General features: G+C 38.0%; 1 non-coding gene across 1 annotated transcript; it reads right to left on the bottom strand.

Annotated features, from left to right (window-relative positions):
• Positions 1 to 744: 744 nt before the first annotated feature.
• On the bottom strand, positions 745 to 852 carry LOC131147030 (small nucleolar RNA R71). The gene has a single exon (XR_009134561.1). It is a non-coding gene; the product is annotated as a small nucleolar RNA R71 (small nucleolar RNA).
• Positions 853 to 13,416: the final 12,564 nt, after the last annotated feature.

The raw sequence follows: 13,416 nt of genomic DNA, 5'->3' as shown, positions 1-13,416 counted from the left end.
TCGAATACGATCCTGGACTCATCCTTGATACAACTCGACACTTCTGCACTTGGAAGCACAACTCAGAACGAGTCAAGTTTTTGGCGCCGTTGCTGGGGACTAATTGGTGTCATCGAAGTTTTTCTCAGATTTCAAAGAGGTGTTTTAGAGCTGTGAACGTCTTCACAGCCTAGGTGATATCTACTTCCTCTCCTTTGACCTGTTTGCTTTTATTGCATTTATACTAAGTTTGTATGACTGGTTGGGCTAGAGATAACACATTTAGACTAGTCAAGACAGACTCATCCATCTCATCATCGAGTGAACCTGTTTCACTTGAATCACTTGAATCACCATCTGACACGTGTAGCATCATGGCTGAAAATGAACCTTACGATATGGAGAACCCTAATAGGACACTCAGAGAATATTGCAACCTGTTAGGACCAGCACCCCATCCTGCATTATTCTACCTTTGAATGCAAATGCTTTTAATTTTAAACCTGGGATGATTCCATTGTTACCTCATTTTCATGGCATTGAATCTGAAAACCCATATTTGCATATTAAAGAGTTTGAAGAAGTTCGTTCCACATTCATGGATAGAACATGCACTAAGGAGGTAATAAGATTGAAATTGTTTCCATTTTCTTTAAAAGACAAAGCAAAAACCTGGTTGAATTCCTTAAGACCAAGATCCATTGGGACTTGGCAAGAAATGCAAATGGAGTTTTTAAAGAAATTTTTTCCCATGCAAAGAACTAATGCTTTGAAAAGACAAATAATGAATTTTTGCCAAAAGGATGTGGAGACATTTTATTAGTGTTGGGAACGTTTCAAAGATCTCTTAAATGCATGTCCTCACCATGGGTATGAAAATTGGAGGGTCATCAGTTTTTACTATGAGGGATTGCAACCAACGATGAGGCAATTTGTAGAAACAATGTACAATGGTGAGTTTTTCAATAAAGGGCCTGAAGAAGCTTTTGATTATTTTGATTACTTGGCTGAAAATGCCCAATCTTGGGATGTCTCTAATGTGTATGATAGATCTGAAAAGCAAAAATGCATTGGTGGGGGTGGTAAGTATCAATTGAAAGAAGTTGATGATTTGAATGCTAGGCTTGCATTGATGTCTAAAAGGTTAGAGTCCATTGAACTTAAGAAGGTAAATGAAATTCACGTTTTACCATCATCTTCTGAAAAATGCAGCATATGTGAGGATCCAGGGCATGTGACTGATGCATGTCCAACTATTCCTGCTTTTAAGGAAGTTTTGCTTGATCAATCTAACCCAGTGCATATGGTTTCTAAGAATTCTTCTGGACCTTATTCTAAAACATATAATGCAGGTTGGAGAAATCATCCAAATCTCAGTTGGAAAAATGACCAAGTGGGGCCATCTACGCAGGGACCAAGTCAGTACAATCCTTATACAGTCGGCAGCCAAGGCTTGGGGGCACCTCATTTTCCAAATCAGCCACCCCAAATGCAAAGAAGAGGAGTGGAAGACTCCATACAACAGCTAACTGTTAGCTTGCAACAGTTTATGTAGAGTCAGAGCACGATCAACAACCAAAACTCCCAGGCCATCAATGACATTAGAGGGACTCTCACTAAAGTAACCACCACTTTGAGTAACCAGGAGAAAGGAAAGTTTCCAGCTCAACCCCAGCCCAATCCACAAGGGCACAGTCGATCATCTCAGCATTCAGGTGAAGGGAGCAATGTGAAATCAGTGAAAGCTATTACAACTTTGAGGAATGGTAAGGTTTTGGATGACCCTGCCTATAGTACAGGAACTTTAGGTAAAAATGCTAATCCTCCTCTTGACAGTGGTGAGTCGAGTACTTTAAATTCACATAATGATGCATGTTCCATACCTGCACCGTTTCCACAACGTTTGGTTTCTTTGCACAAGGATAAACAGCATGCTGAAATCTTGGAAATTTTTAAGCAAGTTAGGATTAACATTCCACTTCTAGATGCTATAAAACAAGTTCCTGCTTATGCTAAATTTCTAAAGGATTTATGCACTGTAAAACGCAAACTGAATGTGCAGAAAAAGTCCTTTCTCACTGAACAAGTTAGTGCTATTATTCAAAATCATACACCACCTAAGTACAAGGATCCTGGGTCACCTACTATTTCATGTGTCATCGGAAACTCTAAGATAGGGTAGGCCTTGCTAGACTTAGGTGCGGGGGTTAATTTGCTACCTTATAGTGTGTATGAACAATTGGGGCTAGGGGAATTGAAAACCACATCCATTATCTTGCAGCTTGCCGATAGATCCATAAAAATTCCTAAGGGTATCATTGAGGACGTCTTGGTCCAAGTGGATAAATTTTACTACCCTGTGGATTTTGTGGTCTTGGATATGAAAGTGTCATCCCGCGCAAATTCTTCACCACCTGTGATTTTGGGAAGACCATTTTTAGCAACTTCTAATGCCATGATCAATTGTAGGAGTGGTGTTTTAAAATTGAGTTTTGGAAATATGACTTTAGAACTGAATATCTTCAATTTGTGCAGGCAACCTCAAGAACATGAAGAAATCCAAGAACTCAATTCATTGGAATCTTTAATTGTAGACACTCCTTGGTTAAACTATGATTGTGATGAGCAGTGGGAGGAATTAGAAGATTCCCTTGATGTAACTGAGTCCACTGACCATTTTTCTTCACTTTGTGTTGCAGGTGACTCAACTGAGATGCAATGGAAGCTTAAATTTGAACCATTACCGGCAATACAAACCCCCGCACAACCATCCGATGAGAAGGCACCAGTGTTAGAATTGAAGCCACTGCCGTCGGAACTAAAATATGCCTACCTTGGACCAGAGAACTCCTTCCCAGTGGTGATTTCTGCATTGTTGACTCCTGACCAAGAAAGTAAGTTGTTGAGAATTTTGACACAACACAAATCAGCCATTGGTTGGTCCATAGCCAACATTAGAGGTATAAGCCTTCTCATTTGTACACATAGGATATATTTGGAAGAGGATTCGAAACCCTCTAGAGAGATGCAAAGGACACTAAACCCCACAATGAAAGAAGTGGTAAAAAAGGAAGTTTTGAAATTGTTAGACATAGGCATCATATATCCAATTGTTGACAGTAAATGGGTTAGTCCAATACAAGTTGTCCCAAAAAAATCTGGTATAACTGTTGTAGAAAATGACAAGGGAGATTTGGTGCCTACTAGAGAGACCACAGGTTGGAGGATGCATGTAGATTATAGGAAATTGAATGTTGCCTCTAGGAAGGATCATTTTCCTTTGCCTTTCCTTGACCAGGTTTTAGAAAAAGTGGCAGGGCATGAATATTACTGTTTTTTAGATGGATTCTCCGGTTATTATCAAATAGAAATAGCTCCAGAGGACCAAGAGAAGACTACCTTCACTTGTCCCTTTGGAACTTTTGCCTTTAGGAGAATGCCATTTGGGCTATGCAATGCCCCGGCTACTTTTCAAAGATGCATGTTAAGTATTTTTAGCAACTTAATTGAGGGCAGTGTAGAAGTATTCATGGCTGATTTTTCAGTTTTTGGAAAAAAATTTGATGCATGTTTGTCTAATTTTCAGGTTGTTTTGAAAATATGTGAAGAAAAGCAATTGTTGTTAAATTGGGAAAAATGTCACTTTATGGTCCAACAAGGAATAGTTTTCGGGCACATTATATCCTCTCGAGGCATAGAGGTGGATAAAGCTAAAATAGACTTGATTTCAAATTTGCCTGCACCTAAAAATGTGAAAGATGTTAGATCATTTTTAGGGCATGCCGGTTTTTATAGAAGACTCATAAAGATTTTTAGCTTTATTTCTAAACCTCTTTGCAAACTTTTGATGCATGATGTTAAATTTGAATGGACCCAAACGTGTCAAAATGGTTTCGATGAATTGAAAACATGTCTCACCACTGCACCTATCATTCGATCTCCTGACTGGTCACTTCCTTTTGAATTAATGAGTGATGCAAGTGACTTCGCTGTGGGGGCTGTTCTTGGACAACGAAGAGATAAACTGCCATATGTTATATACTATGCTAGTAAAACTTTAAATGCGGCACAAAAGAACTATTCCACCACAGAAAAAGAACTACTAGCTATAGTATTTGCATTGGATAAGTTTAGATCTTATCTTCTTGGTTCTCCTGTCATAATATTCACTGACCATGCAGCTCTAAAATTTCTACTGTCAAAAAAAGACACTAAGCTAAGACTGGTAAGGTGGATACTTCTGCTTCAGGAATTTGATCTCACAATAAAAGATAAAAAAGGAGTGGAGAACGTGGTGGCAGATCACCTTTCTCGGCTTCAACCAGAAGTTTCTGAGAAGTTTTCTTTAATTTCTGATAAATTTCCTGAAGAACAATTATTTGTCGTTGAATATTTACCATGGTATGCTGATATTGTAAATTTCTTGGTTATAGGGAAAACTCCACCTCGTTGGAATGCTCAAGACATAAGAAGGTTGAAGGCTGAAGCTAAGAATTTCTTTTTACGATGATCCTTATCTCTTTAAATATTGTTCAGATCAGATCATTAGAAAGTGTGTGCCTAACAATGAAATTTCTAGTGTTTTAAATTTTTGCCACATAGAAGCTTGTGGTGGGCATTTTTCTGCCCACAAAACAGTGGCTAAAGTTCTTCAAAGTGGTTTTTATTGGCCAAGTATGTTTAAGGATGCTTTGAGTTTCTGTAAAGCTTGTGAACCTTGTCAAAAATTAGGGGGAATCACTAGGAGAAACATGATGCCTTTGCAACCTATACTAGTGATTGAAAATTTTGATTGTTGGGGTATAGATTTCATGGGACCATTTCCTTCTTCTTTTGGATATTTATACATTTTGCTTGCCGTTGATTATGTTTCCAAGTGGGTTGAGGCAGTCCCTTGTAGAACTAATGACCATCAAGTGGTTATAAAATTTTTGAAAGAAAACATTTTTGCAAGGTTTGGCATGCCTAAAGCCATAATCAGTGATCAAGGCACACACTTTTGCAACAAACATGTTTCAGCCTTATGTAAGAAGTATGGTATCCATCACAAAATCTCTACTGCCTACCATCCTCAAACCAACGGGCAAGCTGAATTAGCAAATAGGGAAATTAAACACATCCTTGAGAAAACTGTTAACCCAAATAAGAAGGATTGGTCTTTGAGATTGTCTGATAGCTTGTGGGCATATAGAACAGCTTTTAAAACCATTTTAGGCATGTCTCCCTATAGATTAGTGTATGGTAAGGCTTGCCATTTGCCTGTAGAGTTGGAACATAAGGCATATTGGGCAATTAAACAATGCAATTTTAACATTGATGATGCTGGTTGCGTGAGAAAATTGCAGATATCTGAATTGGAGGAGCTGAGGATGGATGCCTACAATAATTCTAAATTGTCTAAGGAGAGAATGAAGAACTTTCATGATAAACACATTCAGCGTAAGACTTTTGAGCCTGACCAGCAGGTGCTATTGTACAACTCTCGCCTACACTTGTTTCCTGGTAAGTTAAGGTCTCGGTGGAGTGGACCTTTTGTGGTGAAGACTGTTTTTCCTCATGGTGCTGTAGAGATTTTGAATTCTCAAAATGGTAATGTTTTTAAGGTTAATGGTAAAAGGCTCAAGCCTTTTATTTCTAACTTTTCACCTGAGGAATCTACTCTACATTTGCTTGATCCTACTTAGTATAGTTCATGTTCTTTTCTTTTCTTTTCCCTTTTCGTGTTTTTTTTTTCGTTTATATTTTTATTTTTTCTCATTGTTTTCCTTTGTTCTGTAGTTGTTATTTCTTATTCTCTAGCGTTATATTCTTTTCAAAGCGGTTCAGGTACTTCTTCTTTTTCTCATTTATATTTTTAGAATTGTTTTGCTTTACGTTTAAATACTCTCTTGGGTAAATTCTTTCAATTCTCCTGCATCATTGGGGACAATGCTAAATTCTAGTTGGGGGGTGGAGGAGAATTTACCCTGTGGTTTGCATGCTTTAGACATATGCGGTTTGCCTTGGGAAAATGGTGTTATATTAAAAAAAAAAAATTCAAAAAAAAAATCAAAAAGAAAGAGAGAAAGAAAGAGGAGCATTGAAGATTTACACTGCTTTATCCCATTTTTAACATTGACTCATACCCTTCACATACCTGTATATAACCTAAGAACTACACACTTGAGTCATTTATGCATAGTTTCTCTTTATATGATTTTATGACTCCATGAATAATTGATTGGTAGTACATTCGTGTTAATTTGACTATATAATTTCCTGTATTTACATGCATCTCACGAGGCTAAATAAACACATTTACGTGATTCATTGCACTTAGGGTTCCTTGTGAGCACTGAGAGAACACCCGTGAAGACTATGACACCTTGTGAGATATTCTTGAGCTATTATCGTCCTTTTGAGCGTTAATATCAAATCAGAGTTCATGGAACTAAATTCTCTTTTTCTGGATGATTCCTTTGTACACTAGTCTATGCTTTGATTTGCTAGCTTAAAGGTGACTTCTAGTGGGGAGATAGAAACCTAGGTCTTGTAGCCTACTCAAGATGTGAAAGCTGAGCCACCCCTAGAGATAGACTTAATTCATGGACCCCTATTCAAGCTCAAATCCCATTGATTGTTTGAAGATTACAAAAGAAGTGTTATGATTGTCCTAATTGATCAAGAAAAGACAGAAAATGAAAAATGAGCAGAAGAAAGGATAAGAAATAAAAATGTGCGTGAAATGAAATGCTAATGTCTGCTCCACAGAAATATCACAAAAAGTCAAAGACACAACACATGTTCTCTACGTACGAAGATTCTTCAACTAGTTAATGCCTCAGATGTGTTCACGACAAGTTTGTGAATAAGTTGATCTAGAGTGGTCTCAGTTGGATGTGGCGAGTAGGTGAGATGATGCTAGGGTGAAGGACCCGACACCTCATTAATAAGCTAGATCCTTTCTAGACTAGTTCAATCCATATACTTAGCGTTGTTCCTTTTAATATGTGGGATGTTTGATCGCAACACTCCTCCTCACATATAATGAGCAAACCCATTTCTTTTTTTTTTTTTGAGTGTTTTTGAGGGTATACCAGTTAGGCCGAGTCAAAGCGACCGTTCTGTAGGTGTCCACTGGCGTCCTAGGTGTACTGAGTCATACACATCACACATACCTCGAGAGTTTACCTGTTTATACTCGAACTTATATGATTGCATTAACTCTGAATGTAAATTCATGTGAGTATACTGCTCTCAAATCACATATAAACGATGAAACATGCATGAATGACGTGCTTTGGAGTCGTGTGTACTGAATATGAACGAGCTTGTGTGAAATTCAGTTATGTTCTTGTATGTGAAGTGGTATAATTATGTTGCATGTGCATTGATTTCATGAGTATTGGAGTATGTAATTGTAGATACCACCCTAAGATACATTCACGTCATTTGCTAGAGACTAGCAAAACGTTAGTTGGGGGGTGTGATTACGCACCGAAACTGCGTAATTGGACGACTTTAACCCGGGCTTTACGACTTATATCTCTAATTAAATGTCCAATTATGTCTAATATTTTAACAAAGTGTCGAATTTAGTATTCTTGAGTTTCATTGCACAATTTATGAATTTTTGGTATTTTTTTTGTCGCAGGAAAAGTCCCGGGAGCCAATACCGACACCTGTTCGTATTTTGTGCATAACTTTTCTATCCGAGTTCCGATCGAGACGATTCAAATTTTTAGATAAAGAGGAAAGGATTATCTACAACTTTCATCTTTTAAATTTTGTGAGAAACGGACTCCAGAAAGGTCAAAACAGACTATGTTCGTGAAGAACAAAAACTGAAAATATATAAATATATATGTAAATATTTGTGTTGATGTGACCCGACCATGCATGGTCGGGTCGGGTTGGGTTAGTCGGGTCTAGGTTTTTCTCTTTTTTCCCTTTAAATTCTCCTCTATTGGGGGCTTCCGGGGACACTCTTCTCTTCCCCTCTTCTCCCCAACTTTTCTTCATGCTGTTTTTTTTTCCCAGCCAACCAGCCGTGAGCCAGCGGCCACAACCCCCGGCACCATTCTTCTCTTTCCCCTGTTTATTTCCCTTTATCCTTCTCTCTCTCTGTTTTATCCTTCCCCGTCCCTTCAGCCTCCTCTCCAATAGATAAGCAGTAGAGCACAGTAGCTCTGCAACTCCTCGGATTCCCCTCTGCAACTCCCATCCGCAGCCCCTGTTAGCCAACCAAACACCAGCAGACATCCAGCCAAGAGACCTGCTCCAGCCAGCAGCAACACTAGCCACCCCGAGTCACTCCACAGCAACCTTCGACCACTCCAGCCGCAACCTCCAGAATAGCAGCACCAGCAGCTGCTCTCCACAGCAACCCGAGGCTGCAGCAGTCCAGCCGAACCACCAGCCCCTGTTTTTTTTTTTTTTTCTCTCTTCTTTTCTTTTCTTTTAATTGCATTGAATAATATATGTCTTTTTTTGTTTATTTACTGAAGTTATTGACCGGTAGAATTTGAATAAGTGTTAAAGTGATTTTAATTTTTTTTATTGAAGTTTAATTTTTATTTATTTATGTTGCTATTAACTAATGTTAGTATTGGTTTTGAACAATTTAAATTTACTGTTTTTTTGTTATTCTTTAGTTAGGATCGGTTTGATTAAAGTTCATATTTTTCTTGTATTTCGTTATTATTCAAGTGTTAGGTTTGTTTTAAATTGTTGTCTTTCATTTTATTGATGCAATGAGCCACCATGGAATTAATTTAACCCGAAAAGTGTGTATTGTAAGCATCAGTGGCTAAGTTCGGTAACTCGGATTGTGGGTCAAAGTCGTTTGTTTTCCATGGTTTGTTAGTTTCCCTAATATATTATTGTTAAACTTTTATTTGGTTGAAACTGAAAATTTAAGGCATCGTTGATAAATCGCTGGCTCTTATTTCTTGTTTTGTTGTTGACGTTGGGCACATCAAAACCTTGATTTAATCTAGGATTTTCATCAACTAATTTACACGACATTCGGTTGATGCTTAATGAGAATTTATATTTTCTTCTGTTTGGATGTGGCAAATTTACTCGAGCTTAGTAATAAAATTTCATCTTATTAATGCCTTGATTGGATTAACAAGAAGAGGAGTAAGGCCTAGGGAATTAGTAAACGATGGAAGCAAGCTATAGATTACTTTTCTAAATGAGCTGAAGCAACCCCGTTTAGAGAAGTGAAGAAGGAGAACGTTGTGAACTTCAGCAGGACCCACCTGATTTACCATTATGGTATTCCCCGGTTCATCATTACTGACAATGGAAAATAGTTCTACAACAGCTTGATGGACAAACTCAATGAGAAGTTGAACTTCAAGCAGTACAAGTATTCTATGTACAATGCTCCTGCTAATGGGTTGGCTGAAGCATTTAACAAAACCCTTTGCAACTTACTATGCAAAGTGGTCTCCAAGACAAAACAAGATTAGCATGACAGGGTCCCGAAGCATTATGGGCATACCGCACGACTTATCGAACAACTGCCCAATCAATGCCCTACGCCCTTGTTTACGGCATTGAAGTTGTGCTCCCACTTGAGAAACAAATACCATCGCTATGCATGGTGATCCAAGAAGGTCTCGTTGAAGAAGAAAATGCACACCTATGATTGGAAGAGCTAGAGGCTCTAGATGACAAAAGGCTCCAAGCACAACAACAACTAGAGTGCTACCAGGCTCGACTCACTAAAGCCTTTGATCACAAAATCCGCCCACGGTCATTCCAAGTTAGAGAATTAGTCCTCGTGGTACGACGACCTATCAATCTGAAACACCGGCCTGGCGATAAGCTTACTTCTAAATGGGATGGTCCATACTTGGTAAAAGAAGCCTACACAAAAAATGCTTACATGCTACTCGACCATGAAGGCATTGGCATTGGTCCAATAAACAACAAGTTCTTGAGATGCTACTACACATAAGACTCTACTTTATGTCCAAAATACTCCTGGCCTACAAGAGTACAAACTGTGAACGACCAAAAATATGCATATGACAAGTGAGAATAATCTAGAGCAGTCGGTTGCTGTTTCAACATTTTCGGCACCAGTGCCAGCAACTACTTTGTCAATCTTTGTAACACCAAAGGCTATTCCTTTTCAACCTTGTCCATGCTGGCTGTCCACAATGTCAAAGTTAAGCACCCTACCAACTTTGATTTTCGATCGGTCTTGCTATAAAAGAGATGGGTATGGCAAAAGAAGCAAGCTACTCAAACTCATTCTTCCTAGCCATCTTGCCTGATCATCTCCTTCTTTCGTCCATTACCCAAGGCGACTTTCACCGTAAAAATGAGGCCAAAGCACCTAACAATGCAAACTACAGGGGGAAACACATGTTTATCAACCCCTAGATGGGCACCTAAAAGGGAACAATTGGAGATCCTAGAGGCGGCATTTCACTACAAGGGAGAACTTCCTTCCACAGAGCTAGTCTACTTGCTCACAATAGATCTTTGACGTTATGGCCCGATTAAACCAAAAGATGTACGCCTCTGGTTCGAAGATCAATGAAATCGCAAAAAGGGGCTAGTCAAAGGGAACGCTAGCTGAACCCCGTTGACCATTTATCTCACTGTTGCTACTACTACTCCACTGACCCTTGATCTCACCACTTCCACTGTTGCTACACCGAGAAGTACCCGCACCACTACCTCGACCACTACTCCTCTTGTTGCCGCTTTAATCATCAATGCTCCGAAAGTGGAGTTTACCACATTCATCGCTCCGACAGGTTCTAGCATATATACAGCTTGCGCTGCAGCCACCACGATGAGGGTTTCTGGCAATCCTAGCCTACACTACCATCTTCAGCAGGTTCGTTTTGCAGTAGGTCAAACATACTGACATCCAAGGGGCAACTCATTACTAGGGGGAAGACCTCTAGTCATTTTGAACATCCTAACTGTAATGCCCCAAACCCTAAAATGGGTTCCGAAGTGTTATTGTAAATAAAATCATGCTCTGTGATGCCTCGAACCCGCCTGGTGGGGTCCGGATGCCACGTTAACCATTTACCTGTATCTGATACCTTATTATCTCAATAATGCAGTGGAAATAATAATAATTCCACAATAATGTACGAGAGTATCTACATATATATACATCTTAAAATCATCTTCCAATAACCAATATTCAGAATCATACATCTCAGAAAACATAAATAAACCCAAAAATATACACATCCAAAAGTCTATACCCTCTCTCTAAAAAACGCTACCACAACCCCGAGCTCTCTAAGTTCGATCACGCAGAGGTCCTGAAAAAGATAGAATTCAACTAACGGGTGAGACACATCTCAGTAAGGATGGAATACATTAAATCAATGTGTGGCTAACATGAGGTTTGTGTACAACATATATATTCATCATTTTCAAATGAACCCATGATTATGAAATCATTCTCTATTACTACTCAAACACATGCAAGGTATTTTACCAATGAGAGTTCCTAAGGATTGGGGTGATTACCAGCCCATACAAGTAGCACCCCTCTGCTCTAATACCTTAAGTAACCTACGGTCACAACTGAAGCATATCAGGGCACTTACCTTACTCAGTAAGCTCTCATGTGGTTAGTTTATCTCGTGCTCATGCATTTGCACAAAGGTTTACTGGCAGAAGTTCCCATGAATAGAGAAGATTTCCCGCCTTTACAAGTAGTTTCTCTCTATCCTAATACGTTATGCAACCTAATATGGCTACATGTGATACCCATCAGGGCACTCACCTTTCTCAGCAAACTGTCAAGCAAAGAGTATACCTCGCCCCTAATACATATAATGGTACTATATTTAATACTGATAATACTTAACTACATTACTCTTTATACTATTATCTCTTTGTTATTCATTACATTCACATTCATATTCAACATTTCTCATTTCTGTATTTAGGTCTGCTTTCACATATTCTATAACGACCTGAAATTTTCATCCAATTTTTTTTTTCTATATCAATATAATACCTTGCATAAGCATAGCTATCATCATCACAACCCAGAGCGGGACCGTAGTAACCTGTGCATTTCATATAACACCTAAGTAGTAGAAGTACATACATATTCCAAAATACAATACCAAAGTACTATATACCTAGCTGTACCCATACACACATATACATAATACTTCCCAAAAGTGACAAAAAATGTTGTAGGCTCCACAGACTATCCCAAAACTCACCACAAAAATTATGCCGACTCAACACCACCTCTACCTCTGAGCCAGCCCCGCTCGCCTCTCTGGATTACCTAAAATGTTTAATAATGTTGGGGTGAGACACCTCTCAGTAGGGAGAAACATGTTGTTACTACTGTGTGACATATGAGTTAGTTGGAAACATATTATTTAATTAATACTGTATACAATATACATAAAGAAAAACATCTGTTTAATAACACATGCTTATGTCATTTAGAATATGAAAATTTCTGAGTTATCTATTCGAAAGTACTTTTATCTATATCTTTGCTTTCTGTGTGCATTATACATATACAAAAATCTATAAACTTTCCCCTGGATGGTTATATGTCATGACTTACCCCCTAATGACTAGGTTGTGCAGCCCATATGCAGGGCTAAACACTGGTTGGCCCTCTAGTGTTAGTCTAACTGTATGCATATCTAGATGCCTATAGCACGAAAGGCCCACTCCACCTATTCCAGACACTAGGGAGCTCACAACTCTACCTAAGGGCACAATCGGTTGTACCAGACTCTATCTAAGACGTATGGTTGCACTATCTATACTGAATTGCAACGAGTAATGTGCTCTGTAAATTGTTGTCTTCCATCGGGGTCTGATACTGTATAATAATATTTCTATATAAGTCTAACTATTTTACCATGATTATGTATTTTTGTAATAACAATGATTCTGTATCAATTGTATAGTCATGACTCTGTAATAACTGTATATCTGTATATTCTGTAACTCTGTAATTCTTTATGTCATGGTTCTATGTTCTATATAATCTGTATTTATGTACATCACAGTTCTATGTTCTGTATATCATGGTTCTATAAAATTTTGTATAATCATGGTTCTATATATTTCTGTATAATCATGGTAATACAAACACTGTATAATCAACTCTGTAAAATACTGTACAATCATGTTCTGAAATATACTACGTAATCATAATTTTGTAACCTATTGTATAAGCATGATTATGTAAAATACTGTATATCATATAAATTGTATTTCTATATGATTCTTTATAGTCGTAGTTCTATATATAGAACTATATAACATATTTCTGTAGAAACTATATATAAGCATAATTTTGTACTATTTTTGAATAATGTATAATATTTCAATAATTCTCATGCCACACAACTAAATAAAATTCCATATAAATATATTCTATAAAGCTATATAATTTTCATGTTTTGATCAAATACTATGTTATAC

The sequence above is a fragment of the Malania oleifera genome, chromosome 13, assembly GCF_029873635.1.
Source record: "Malania oleifera isolate guangnan ecotype guangnan chromosome 13, ASM2987363v1, whole genome shotgun sequence".
NCBI lineage: Eukaryota > Viridiplantae > Streptophyta > Magnoliopsida > Santalales > Ximeniaceae > Malania > Malania oleifera.
This window is presented reverse-complemented; position numbering and strand designations above follow the sequence as displayed.